Source organism: Emydura macquarii, unplaced genomic scaffold (assembly GCF_026122565.2).
Source record: "Emydura macquarii macquarii isolate MOO-44397 ecotype Brisbane River unplaced genomic scaffold, CSIRO-AGI_Emac_v2 contig_1254, whole genome shotgun sequence".
Lineage (NCBI taxonomy): Eukaryota > Metazoa > Chordata > Testudines > Chelidae > Emydura > Emydura macquarii.
The window spans coordinates 5,499,667-5,509,695 of record NW_027131391.1 but is presented as its reverse complement, the minus strand read 5'-3'; the positions used below and the strand labels follow the sequence as shown (position 1 = coordinate 5,509,695).

General features: G+C 42.4%; 1 long non-coding RNA gene across 1 annotated transcript in view; it reads right to left on the bottom strand.

Moving 5' to 3' along the window:
* Nucleotides 1–1,131: 1,131 nt before the first annotated feature.
* LOC137154557 (uncharacterized) overlaps nucleotides 1,132–10,029 on the bottom strand; it is a 256,245-nt gene continuing 247,347 nt past the window's right edge. Inside the window, exons 6-7 of the long non-coding RNA XR_010920233.1 lie at nucleotides 3,553–3,626; nucleotides 1,132–1,315 (exon numbers count right to left, since the gene is read on the bottom strand). This is a non-coding gene — a long non-coding RNA (uncharacterized lncRNA). The remainder of the gene's footprint in view (nucleotides 1,316–3,552; nucleotides 3,627–10,029) is intronic.

Sequence of the window (10,029 nt, the reverse complement as noted above, 5' to 3'; positions counted from 1 at the left end):
TCCTACCCTTCCACCATATTTTGGCTGCTGTCCATGCTGTACTGGTTTCTATAATTTCTCCAACTTTTCACGATCATGGCTTATGTTTCTCTTGGTATTTCTTAGACTGTTGCTTTATTGAGGGAATAACACTCTTTACCCACTTTGTAATTCCAGTTCCTGCAGCTGCCCTGGGAAATCAATAATCTTTGCAATAATCCACTGCAGCTGTGCAACAAGAACAAGAACAAAACCATGCTCTGAAGTGTCCCTGGCCTGTTTGCCAGAAGCTGGGAATGGGTGACAGGGGATGGATCACTTGATGATGACCTGTTCTATTCATTCCCTCTGAAAGCACCTGGTATCGGCCACTATTGGAAGCCAGGATACTGGGCTTGATGGATCATTGGTCTGACCCAGCATGACCGCTCTTACGTTCTTAAGAGGCAGTGTGGTTTAGTGGATAGGGCACTGGGACGTGATGCTGGCGTGGGGTCTATATCTGGCTCTGGCACTGACTTGCTCTATGACGCTGGCAAGTCATTTAATCTCTGTTGCACCTATGGCCCTCTGTCCTGTTCGAAGTGCATGTTCTTTACAGAAGGGACTCTTTCTCCCTCTGTGTTTGTACAGTGTCTAGCACATAAGGGCCCTAATCTCAGTCAGGGCCTCTAGATGGTATTGCAATATAAATAATAATCATAACAGAATTCATTTAATGAAAGATCATTTCAAATGAATCTTCCAGCTCCTCTATTCCAGTGCACTGATGGTGGGAAAAGAACTCAGCTTCTTTGTCATGTTCATTTTGCCCTCTTGACCACAGACACAAAGCTTTGCCTCCTCTAACACGGCTGTGAGGAAAAGCTCCACCTATCACAATCATAGCAGCCTGCGCTCTCTTGGGGTTTGGAAAAACAAGTGTACCTGTTTTTCATTTGAGAAGAGCTCACATATGAGATTCACTTGACTTGATTTAGGAAAACCCTGCGTGATAAATTCCCCTTTCTCTCCCTTCTCCAAAAAGGCCTGAAACTGACTTTTTGTGGATTCATTTTACTTCTGTTAGAGTGTCACTTGGAATAAATCAAATAAATAAAAGACATTGAAAACAAAAAACAAACTCCAAATCCCTTTCTTTAGTGTCAGTGTTTCCGTACAGAAGAGTACAGCAAAGAGGTTTCCAAATGCAGCCTTATTAAATTAAGCTAATTCCTCGCTACAGGAGATTGGCAGAACAAGGAGCAAGGTTTAAAATTTTATTTCTCATCAGATTTCACTTGCTGAGCACATGCCCCAAGAAAAATGGCCTCAAAAGAAGAAGAAAAATAAATACCTGCAATCAAGAAAGGGAAATCTCCTGTTAGTATACGTGACAGAGAATTCAGGACAGCAACACAGGCATGCAAAGTTCTTCAAGGAGGTCCTGTCCCCCCTCATCATTTTTCTGATGGCCGAGCAGAAACCTAGTCACAGCTGCATGCACGTTTGGGTTACATTTATGTAATTAACACTGCCTGCTGCTGATCTACTGCTTCTAAATTCTTCATCTTCCTCTCCTACCTTAAGTCGGCCCATGAGTTTCTATGTGTTTCACATGTGATTCTATGTCTGGTAGCTGAAAATTGGGTCTTGTTGTTCAAGATTCGCCTCTCCTGCTGTGCATGGCCAGTGTCGTTCTTGCACCACACGTCAATGAGACATGACATCTCAAGTATGCTGGAAACCTCAAGAATCTAAACAGTCCAGCTTATGAAAGCTAATTGTTCCTTAAATTCTTATCCTGGGTAATAGAAGCCCTGATCCAGCTGCACTTGAAGTATAAGAGAAGACTACCATTGACTTGAAGGGGAGCAGAATTAGGTCCACAGAGAGTACTATAAGCAGGGCACTAGATGGAATCCATTACAAGAGGGCACCAACATCCATTGCTGGATGCTCTCCTTTTTCCATGTGCATGAAAAGAATGGGATGTCTTTGTTTGCCTCACAATGGGGCGAAATTCCCTAGCTATCTCTTTTCATTTAGAAGCCATCATGGACAAGTTCCAGATGGGGATTCAACTGGAGCAGGTCCTAGGATACAGCACGTTTCAGTCTCTATATTCATTCAATACTCGGTTTCCACTGTTGGATCTTAACCATAGTATGGATGGACAGCTGGGTGAAAGGGGATTCAATCTCCAGGATCATTCAGTCAAAGTCAAGTGAATGATTGTTATGACAATCCTTTGCAGCACTTTGAGATCTGTGCATGGAAAGTGTTACCTAAGCCTTTAAAAAATGGAAGTGAAGAAAAAGTTATCTTAATGGAAGTTCTGGGGCAATTTAGGCAGGAAGAATTACATTAGCTAAATTGGAATTTAGCCAACACACTAGATTTAATCCCCTTTCCCTCAGCAAAAAAAGCAACATTTGAATGACCACAAACAAGGCCTTGTTTTTATGTCTTCTCCAAAAGACATGTATATTATCTAAATATAACATACATTATATACACATTCGATACTAGACTTCTCCATGCTGTTCTCAATATGAAGAAGCCACCCCACTTAGATCGACAGAGCAAAAATCATCTACTATTTTCTTTCTACCATAGATTTCCTCACTGGCCTCCACCCAATAGACCTCGGCCCTCATATGCCAGTAACACCTTCCAAGAAACAGTTCAGTTCTTCAGGCTACTCATTTTGAGCTCATGCCTAACCACCTTTTCTTTACACTGAAGGTTGGGCTGAGACCAAGAGCACTCATCGCATGCTCCAAATTAAAATATAGGCTCTTTATAGGAACCTGTAATAGCAAAGCAAATGAGTGCAGATGTTCTCTTAAGGTATGTCTACACTGCAATAAAACACCCACAGCTGGCCCATGTAAGCTGACTCAGCCTCGCAGGGCTTAGCTGCAGGGCTACAAAATTACAGTGTAGACATCCAGACACAGGGTCCCAGAGCCTGGGCTCCAGTCCAAGTCAGGACATCTACAATGCAATTTTATAGCCCCACAGCCCCAGCCCAGTCAGCTGACACAGGCCAGCCACAGGTGTTTTATTGCAGTGTAGATATACCCTTAGAGCTACTCATCTCCTGGAATTCTTTTATGGAGCTTAGTCTGTCTCTTTTATGAAGCTGGATGCATTTTGGAAGGTTCTGCCATTTGGGAGTAATTATCACATTAGAACAATTCAGGCCTTGGACACACCAAACTGAAATAAACCAGGATCTTTTGTAGACCAAAATCACCTCTCATTTGTGAATATTTAACAATGCTTTTTTAGCCCCTGGAAGACTTGAGAATTTAAAAATATTAATTAAAAAAAAAAAAAAAGCTCAGAGGTATTAACCGAGTGCCCCATGCCAGAATGACTCCTCAATGGGCGATAGTTTGAAATAGTTTACCAGTGTAAACAACCTAGACTAACCACTAGTGCTGGCCGAATAGCAAAACGAAACCAATTCACTAAGATTTTCGCAAATGAAACTGCCATGTCCCTTTGACAGTGATTTGGGAATTCATAAGGACAGTGATTTGGGAAATCATAACCTCTTACTGTCATTTGTGAGCAATTACTCACTTGAGCGATCCCATTGAGACTAAGCATGTAAGTAGCTGCTCACTCTGCAGACCCATTGTTAGAGACACAGCTGTCTGGAAAATGACAAAAATATTGACGTTTTAAAGAAAAATGAACAACATTTTCAATGGAGTTTTCCACAGATTTTTTTCCTGCATTTTTTCCCAGTACCTGCATTTAGCCAACCTCTGGGTATCTGTAAAGATACTATGAATCCCCAGATATTTCAGTATTTTAGTACAAATGGTCTGCAAGTTCATGCAGGAAATCGTGCTCTCCACTATTCATTATTCTTCTGTTAAAAACACTTCAATCACCCAATCAGGAAGCAGAAACAATACCCTGTGATTTAGGTGACTAACATCACAACAGGAATTGTGGTTAGTTGAAGATAACATTTGAAGAATACTCCTTCATGTGAAAATTATCTATCCAATCTATTCAGCTAATACTCATGCGTAATATATCCATTTGTTGGAAATCAAATAGATAACCAGAAAGGGGGCTGAATTCATAATGAATATTATCCATAATGAATAGTTTGACCATTTCTATCAGTCTTTGTATACAGAGATTCAGAGTAAACTGGACTGATCTACTGAGATTGTCTAGACGACACCATGGATAACTTTCACCCAGTATAATAAGTTCAGTGGTGGCTGATTACCTCTTATTCACTGTATGGTAGTTTGGAAGGTGAATTGCCAGAACATCCATAGAAACACAGTCTAGATCTGATTGGAAGGGTAGGTCACTGTTGGACCATGTTTCTTATTTTGCTGAAAGTTTATTTTAGGCGCCTTTATCAAGTTCTGATCTAGAACACAGCATGGGTTTGTTACAATTTTTGTACTAGGAAGTGAACCATCCTCTGCAATTGGTTACACTACTTGAATTGGTGCTGAAAATGGTTTAATTGATAGGGTATTATTATTTATTCTTTTGCATTATGGTAGTGTCTATGAGGGACCCAGGATCCATCATGCTAAGCATTGTACATACACTCGTTCCAAAGACAGTCCCTGCCCCAGAGAGTTCACAATCATTGCTACAATTGGTGGACAACAACAAACAAATGAAGGGGGATCAGAATGAGAGGGGGAGACACACATATATGGTATAGCCATGGCTCACCACCTGCCTAGCCATTGTCAGCTAGCCGTATCATGTAGGCATCATGGGAGAGTTGAGTTTTAAGGAGGGATTTGAAGGTGGATAAGGTGGCAATTAAACAGATTTTGTCACAAAGCTTTTCTCCACACTATAGATCATCACAAGATTAAAGTCTGTAGTTGAGACAAAGCCATAGCATCAATGAAGCAACACCATTGTCAGCACCATTACAGAACACACGGCTGCAAAATAATTTCTAAAGAAACAAAATAAGGATTTTTTTAAAGTCAATTTTAGAAAGTCTTTTAAATTTCCATCCTTTTTCCATAATAAAGAGCAGGACAAAGAAACTCTTACTAAATACAATATGGAACGAGATTTGTTTGCAGTCACCTTATTAAGAAGTGGAAATAAGAAGGACAAAAGCTTTATAATAGAGGTTATGATTGTACCCTAATCTGTGTACAAAAGGGATCCTTCACTCATAGATCAACCTTGCAGCATTGCATTCCCCTTACTAGTACCAGTAATGAGTCGGAAACAGAATAATATCCACCAACTTATTGTCCTTAGGTCTGTGAACAGCCGTCTGACAGTAAAGGCCTTCTGTCACTACTGACATGGGTTGGAAATGAACCAATGAGCTAGAGATAAAAGGCTCAGTACCCTATCACCTAACTTCTGAGTTATACCTACCATGTTTCTTTTTAACCCTCTCCTTTCCTTTCTCACAACGTCTGTGCTGCAGACTTTCCTTTGACATCCTGCCAACATGAAAGGGAAGTTAGGATGTGCATTGTATGTCTGAAAGCTGCACTCGTGCTGGCCAGAAGGGAATGGAAGAGAGATGCCCTTTTATAGACAGGCGAGTCCTGCTCAAGGTGATGAAACCAGCCCCAAAAGGACTAGATCCCATGAAAAGGGCTAAAGGATTTTAAAGAACTGAAATGTTTGGAATTTCCCCCTTCTGTCTGGTTGGTTGGATCAACCAAATGCAAGATGACCTTGTTTATTGCTTGAGGGGAGGGGGAGGAGGTTGGGCGCTCCCTTTGAGACATAATCTGACCCCTCCTGCCTTAATCAGCCACTGGCCTCATCTCCCCTCGTGAGCAGAAGCCTGTACATTTGCAGATCATATGGCAAGGAAGCATTAGAGTGACAGAGGGGGAAAACATTGAATTGCTTCTCATCAATGTGCAAGGGTGGAGGGGATGAGTGTAGGGATGGGGATATCAAACACTGATTGTTTTGTGGAAGGTTTTTTTTTTTTTTTCTTAATTTCTGTTCACAAAGACAGTGAAATTAAAAAAACGTGCCTGTAATTATTACCCCTCTTTGCTTCCTAAAAGCCTCTCTCCGAACTTTTAAGTCTCCTCAAGTTTCAGGTTCTCTCTCTCCATTTTTTTTATTTAAACTAATCTAAAAAAGCTATAAAAAGCCTCTGACACTATAAATTCCCTTGTAAACCCTGGTTTTATAGGTTTAATTGCCTCATTTTACTGCCTTGCAAGCTTTGTTCCTTCAGCATTTGAGAGAGCAGCCCCAGTACTTCAGTGTAAGCAGGAGCCTTAGGAGACAGAGGCTGTCAATGAGCCCTCTCTGCTGGGGTTGGACTCGGTCAAATGTTGGCACGATCAGTGCCCTACGGAGATTGAGCCTTGAAACACTTCCAGCCAGACCCGCCACATGTGGTACGTTGACCCAGACAAAAATGGGAAACATTGGGAAATTCAAATGTCCCGTGGTGTGGGAGACATTGAATCTCCCAAAGCCTTTATGGACGGGAAGGAGATCAACTGTAAAGGCCTTCTCATCGGGGGGGTCAATGATAATATTACCTAGTTCTTTTCACCTTTAGATTTCAAAGCATCCAACAAATGAAGTCAATATCTATTTTATAGATGAAAAAACTGAGACACATGGAGGGAAGTGAATTGCCCAAGTTCAGGCAGCAGGCCACAGTTGCAAATAGAAGCTAGGTCTCCTGAGTCTTCTATCCACTAGGTTATACTGCCTCCCCATCTTTGGAGCTCATCCTTGTTTATCCCTTCTATTACACTAGCCCCTAGGACTCCCAGTCAAGGATCAGAACTCCATCGTGCTAGGCAGTGGCCAGGTAAGAAACACAGAAGATGGCCTCTGTCCCAGAAAGCTCACACTCTCGGTTGGTCAGGAGTATGTGAAAGAAGAGGAAGGGGGTCTCACAGAGACTATCGCTTTGTTCTTCATAGTTTTAAGGTAGCTGACTCCTGTTAGCATCTTTAAGCCCAAAGCATTTTTTTTTCAAACAATGGCCAAAATCCAGCTTGGTGTAAACATGTGCAAACCGTAATTATGTCATTAGGAGATGAACCTGCTTACCTAGAGCCAAATGCTGTACGCGGGGTTGTTCCCAGGATATTAGAACGAGACAAGGTGAGTGAAGTAACGTCTTGTATTGCACCAACCTCTGTTGGTGAGAGAGAGAGAGAAGCTGCCAAGCTGACACGGATATGAAGACCAGCTCTGTAAGCTTGATCACTTGTCACTCTCACCCACAGAAGTTGGTCCAATAAAGATATTACCGCCCCAACCTTCTCTCTCCAGAACCAAATGTGACATTATGGGCTAGACCGTGTCTGGCCCTGCATGGGTGCAAAGCCAGGGTGGCTGCAAGGAAAATTCCACAGCAGGGGCTGGGTATAAACCCCTTGCTGACCACTATTGCTGGCACTATCACTCCAGAGGGTGAGCAGCCCTGCTCCAGGCTGCCGAGCAGAGTGGGCTGGCCAGAGTATAGGAAAGCAGCTGCCCATCTGGCAGGTGGTGCAGTTGATCCTACACTTTCTGGGAGTCCAAGGACCTCAAGAATAAGTGATGCTTTTATATGGGGTGAAAGGCTGTTCGCCACATGGGACTGTATAAGATACCTCGCTACACTTCAGAATCACCGTCCTGACTAGCTTTCCAGCTTGGTGCTGAAGTTGCTCAGGATGACTGGTTGACTCCAATGCCCGTGCATATGATAACCCTTCTGGACCGGCTCAGCTCTCATGAGCAAACCCCAAGTGGCACAGGTTGCAATTCTGTGATGGCTGAAGGGAGCAGGATCCGCCTCTATCATCCTCACTCCAGACAGAGTCCAAGACTATCCTTTACTCTTGTGAGTGCAGAGAACCTAAGTCACTGACCTTCACCCAATGCTGGATTTCACCTTTAGCCAAAGGAGTATCCTGTAAAGTTCTTGGCCTACTCCATCCATAGCTGTTTAGGATATTATGGCCTCCTCATCTCAAATATTCATACTGTGCCTCCTTAATATCCTCTCCCAATAGCTTATCCTCACTGATCTCTTTGGTATATATGTGGCCTGTGATACATCTACTCAGATTCAGAAAGATTCTCTGGTGCCCAATTCTTTTTGGTTTCAGTGGGAATTAAGAGCTCTAAGAACATTTATGAGTCTGGGCCATCATGCCTATGGGGTTTGAGTCACCCATGGAAAAATCATTCACAGTTGGGTGGATTTCAGCACAATGTCCTTTGACGTGGCTGGGGGAAAAGAGAAGAGAGAGTTTGTTTCTCTCCCAGAGGAGCTACCAGGTCCCAGCTACAGGATTGTTCCACAGCTTGGCAAATCCAGGCTGCTCAGGAAGTCAAATTCTTCTTCCTCTTGGAGTTTTCAAATTAATTTGGAGCAGAACATCCACCTATATAGTACCCATTTTGTGTCTTCAGAGGATACAGCCTCACGGATTGAGTGTCAGCCCATCGTGCTCATTGAGCCTATAGTTATGTTTTGAAAGTTTCTTCCACAGTGACTTGAGAGTTAGACTGTGATCACTGGCAAAATAAATTGGAGAAATCCACTGTTAGCCAGGATTGTTAACACCTTCTAATGGAAAAGCAAGGTACCTGCCTCTCTGACAAGTATGGCTGTTAGGCCCATGCTGCAAAAGAATCCATCTTTTGATATTATTGATCTTACCAGATGTTGCACTATTTCTAACCTTCCCTCTTAGGAAACGTTTATTGAGACGACTGTGAAAAAACAGTGTCAGGGTTATCTGAGTGCACAGATTTCCTTTATTCTTCTAATCTGATTAATGTAGTAAGAACAGTGTAGAAATATGGTAATATCTTTGCAATACAGAGTAAGCCTTTCTCTCACTATTAGTACTCCACTAGTTCCAGTTCAAAGGAGAAGCCTGGAGTGCAAAGGTATTTGGAAATAGAAAATAACAGGGAGCAGACAGGAGGTAAGCAAATATTTCAGAGCCTTGAAACAATTTTGTTTCAGTCAAGTCTAGAAATGGGATAAAGTTCTAGGTTTGTGTGTTTGTGGGGAGAGTGACATTTTTTATTTTCTTCTGAACTTGTTCTCCCTTCCCTAGTTAGTGTAGCATTTAGTGTATTATGCAGCTCAGTTAGGACTGGGAAACTAGTTTGGATAAAATCTGTACAAGCTCAAGTTTCTGCACCAAATCATACCCCGTTAATTTTTTTTTTCAAATTCAACAGCATTCAGCCAGTGTTATTTTCTTTTTTCCATAATTTCAGGCACCAACCGAGATCAGTAGCAAAAAATACCATGAACTAGGTTATTATCCCACTGGCGAAGTAAGTAACAAATCTGCATCCACCAGAACATTGAGCTGCCCCCAAAATACCAGTCCCATCCCACTTTTCCATGAACCGCTCTCCTCCCATACTCTGATCTTCTTCCTATTCATCTGCCCTGTTCCTCCTTATCCCCCACCCCTTCCATCTGTTGGCCTCCTATATCTTCCCCTCTCAGCAACGATGAGTAGACCCTTGGTCTCCCATTGATTCACTGGTGTGCTGGGTCTCCTGGGCTTAGATTCCAAGAGACCAGCCTTAATTCATCATTGCTTCTCATGCTATTTCATGTCTGGCTGAGCACAGAAAGTGCTGAATATCTCATGAGAAAGATCATTCATATGTAATTTCCAGGCCAGCTTCCAGAGCAAAGAGGTTGCTTATTCAAACCAAACCTTCTGAAACTGCATCGCTACATCTACTCTCTGCTGAAGTTTTCTATGGTACCTCTTTTTTTCCTAAGGGTACCATTAGCTGTCTTCCATGTCTCAAGAAGAAACATTCCTTCCTCATGGAAACGGAGTTTCACATCCAAACATGGTGGACACACACACACACACACAATTCCCCATGAATTGTGGATCCAGAAAGGAGAAGTCATTTGTTTTATTCATTAAGCTGTTGGCAGCAGGGAAGGGGAGAGATGCAATCAGGGGAGCCTCCAGAGGGGAAGGGAAAGGAGAGGGAGGCAGTTGAGAGGAGAGAAATCTGGAGGAAAAAGTACATTAAAAACAAATGAACTGAAGAAAGAACTTGTTGTTGATG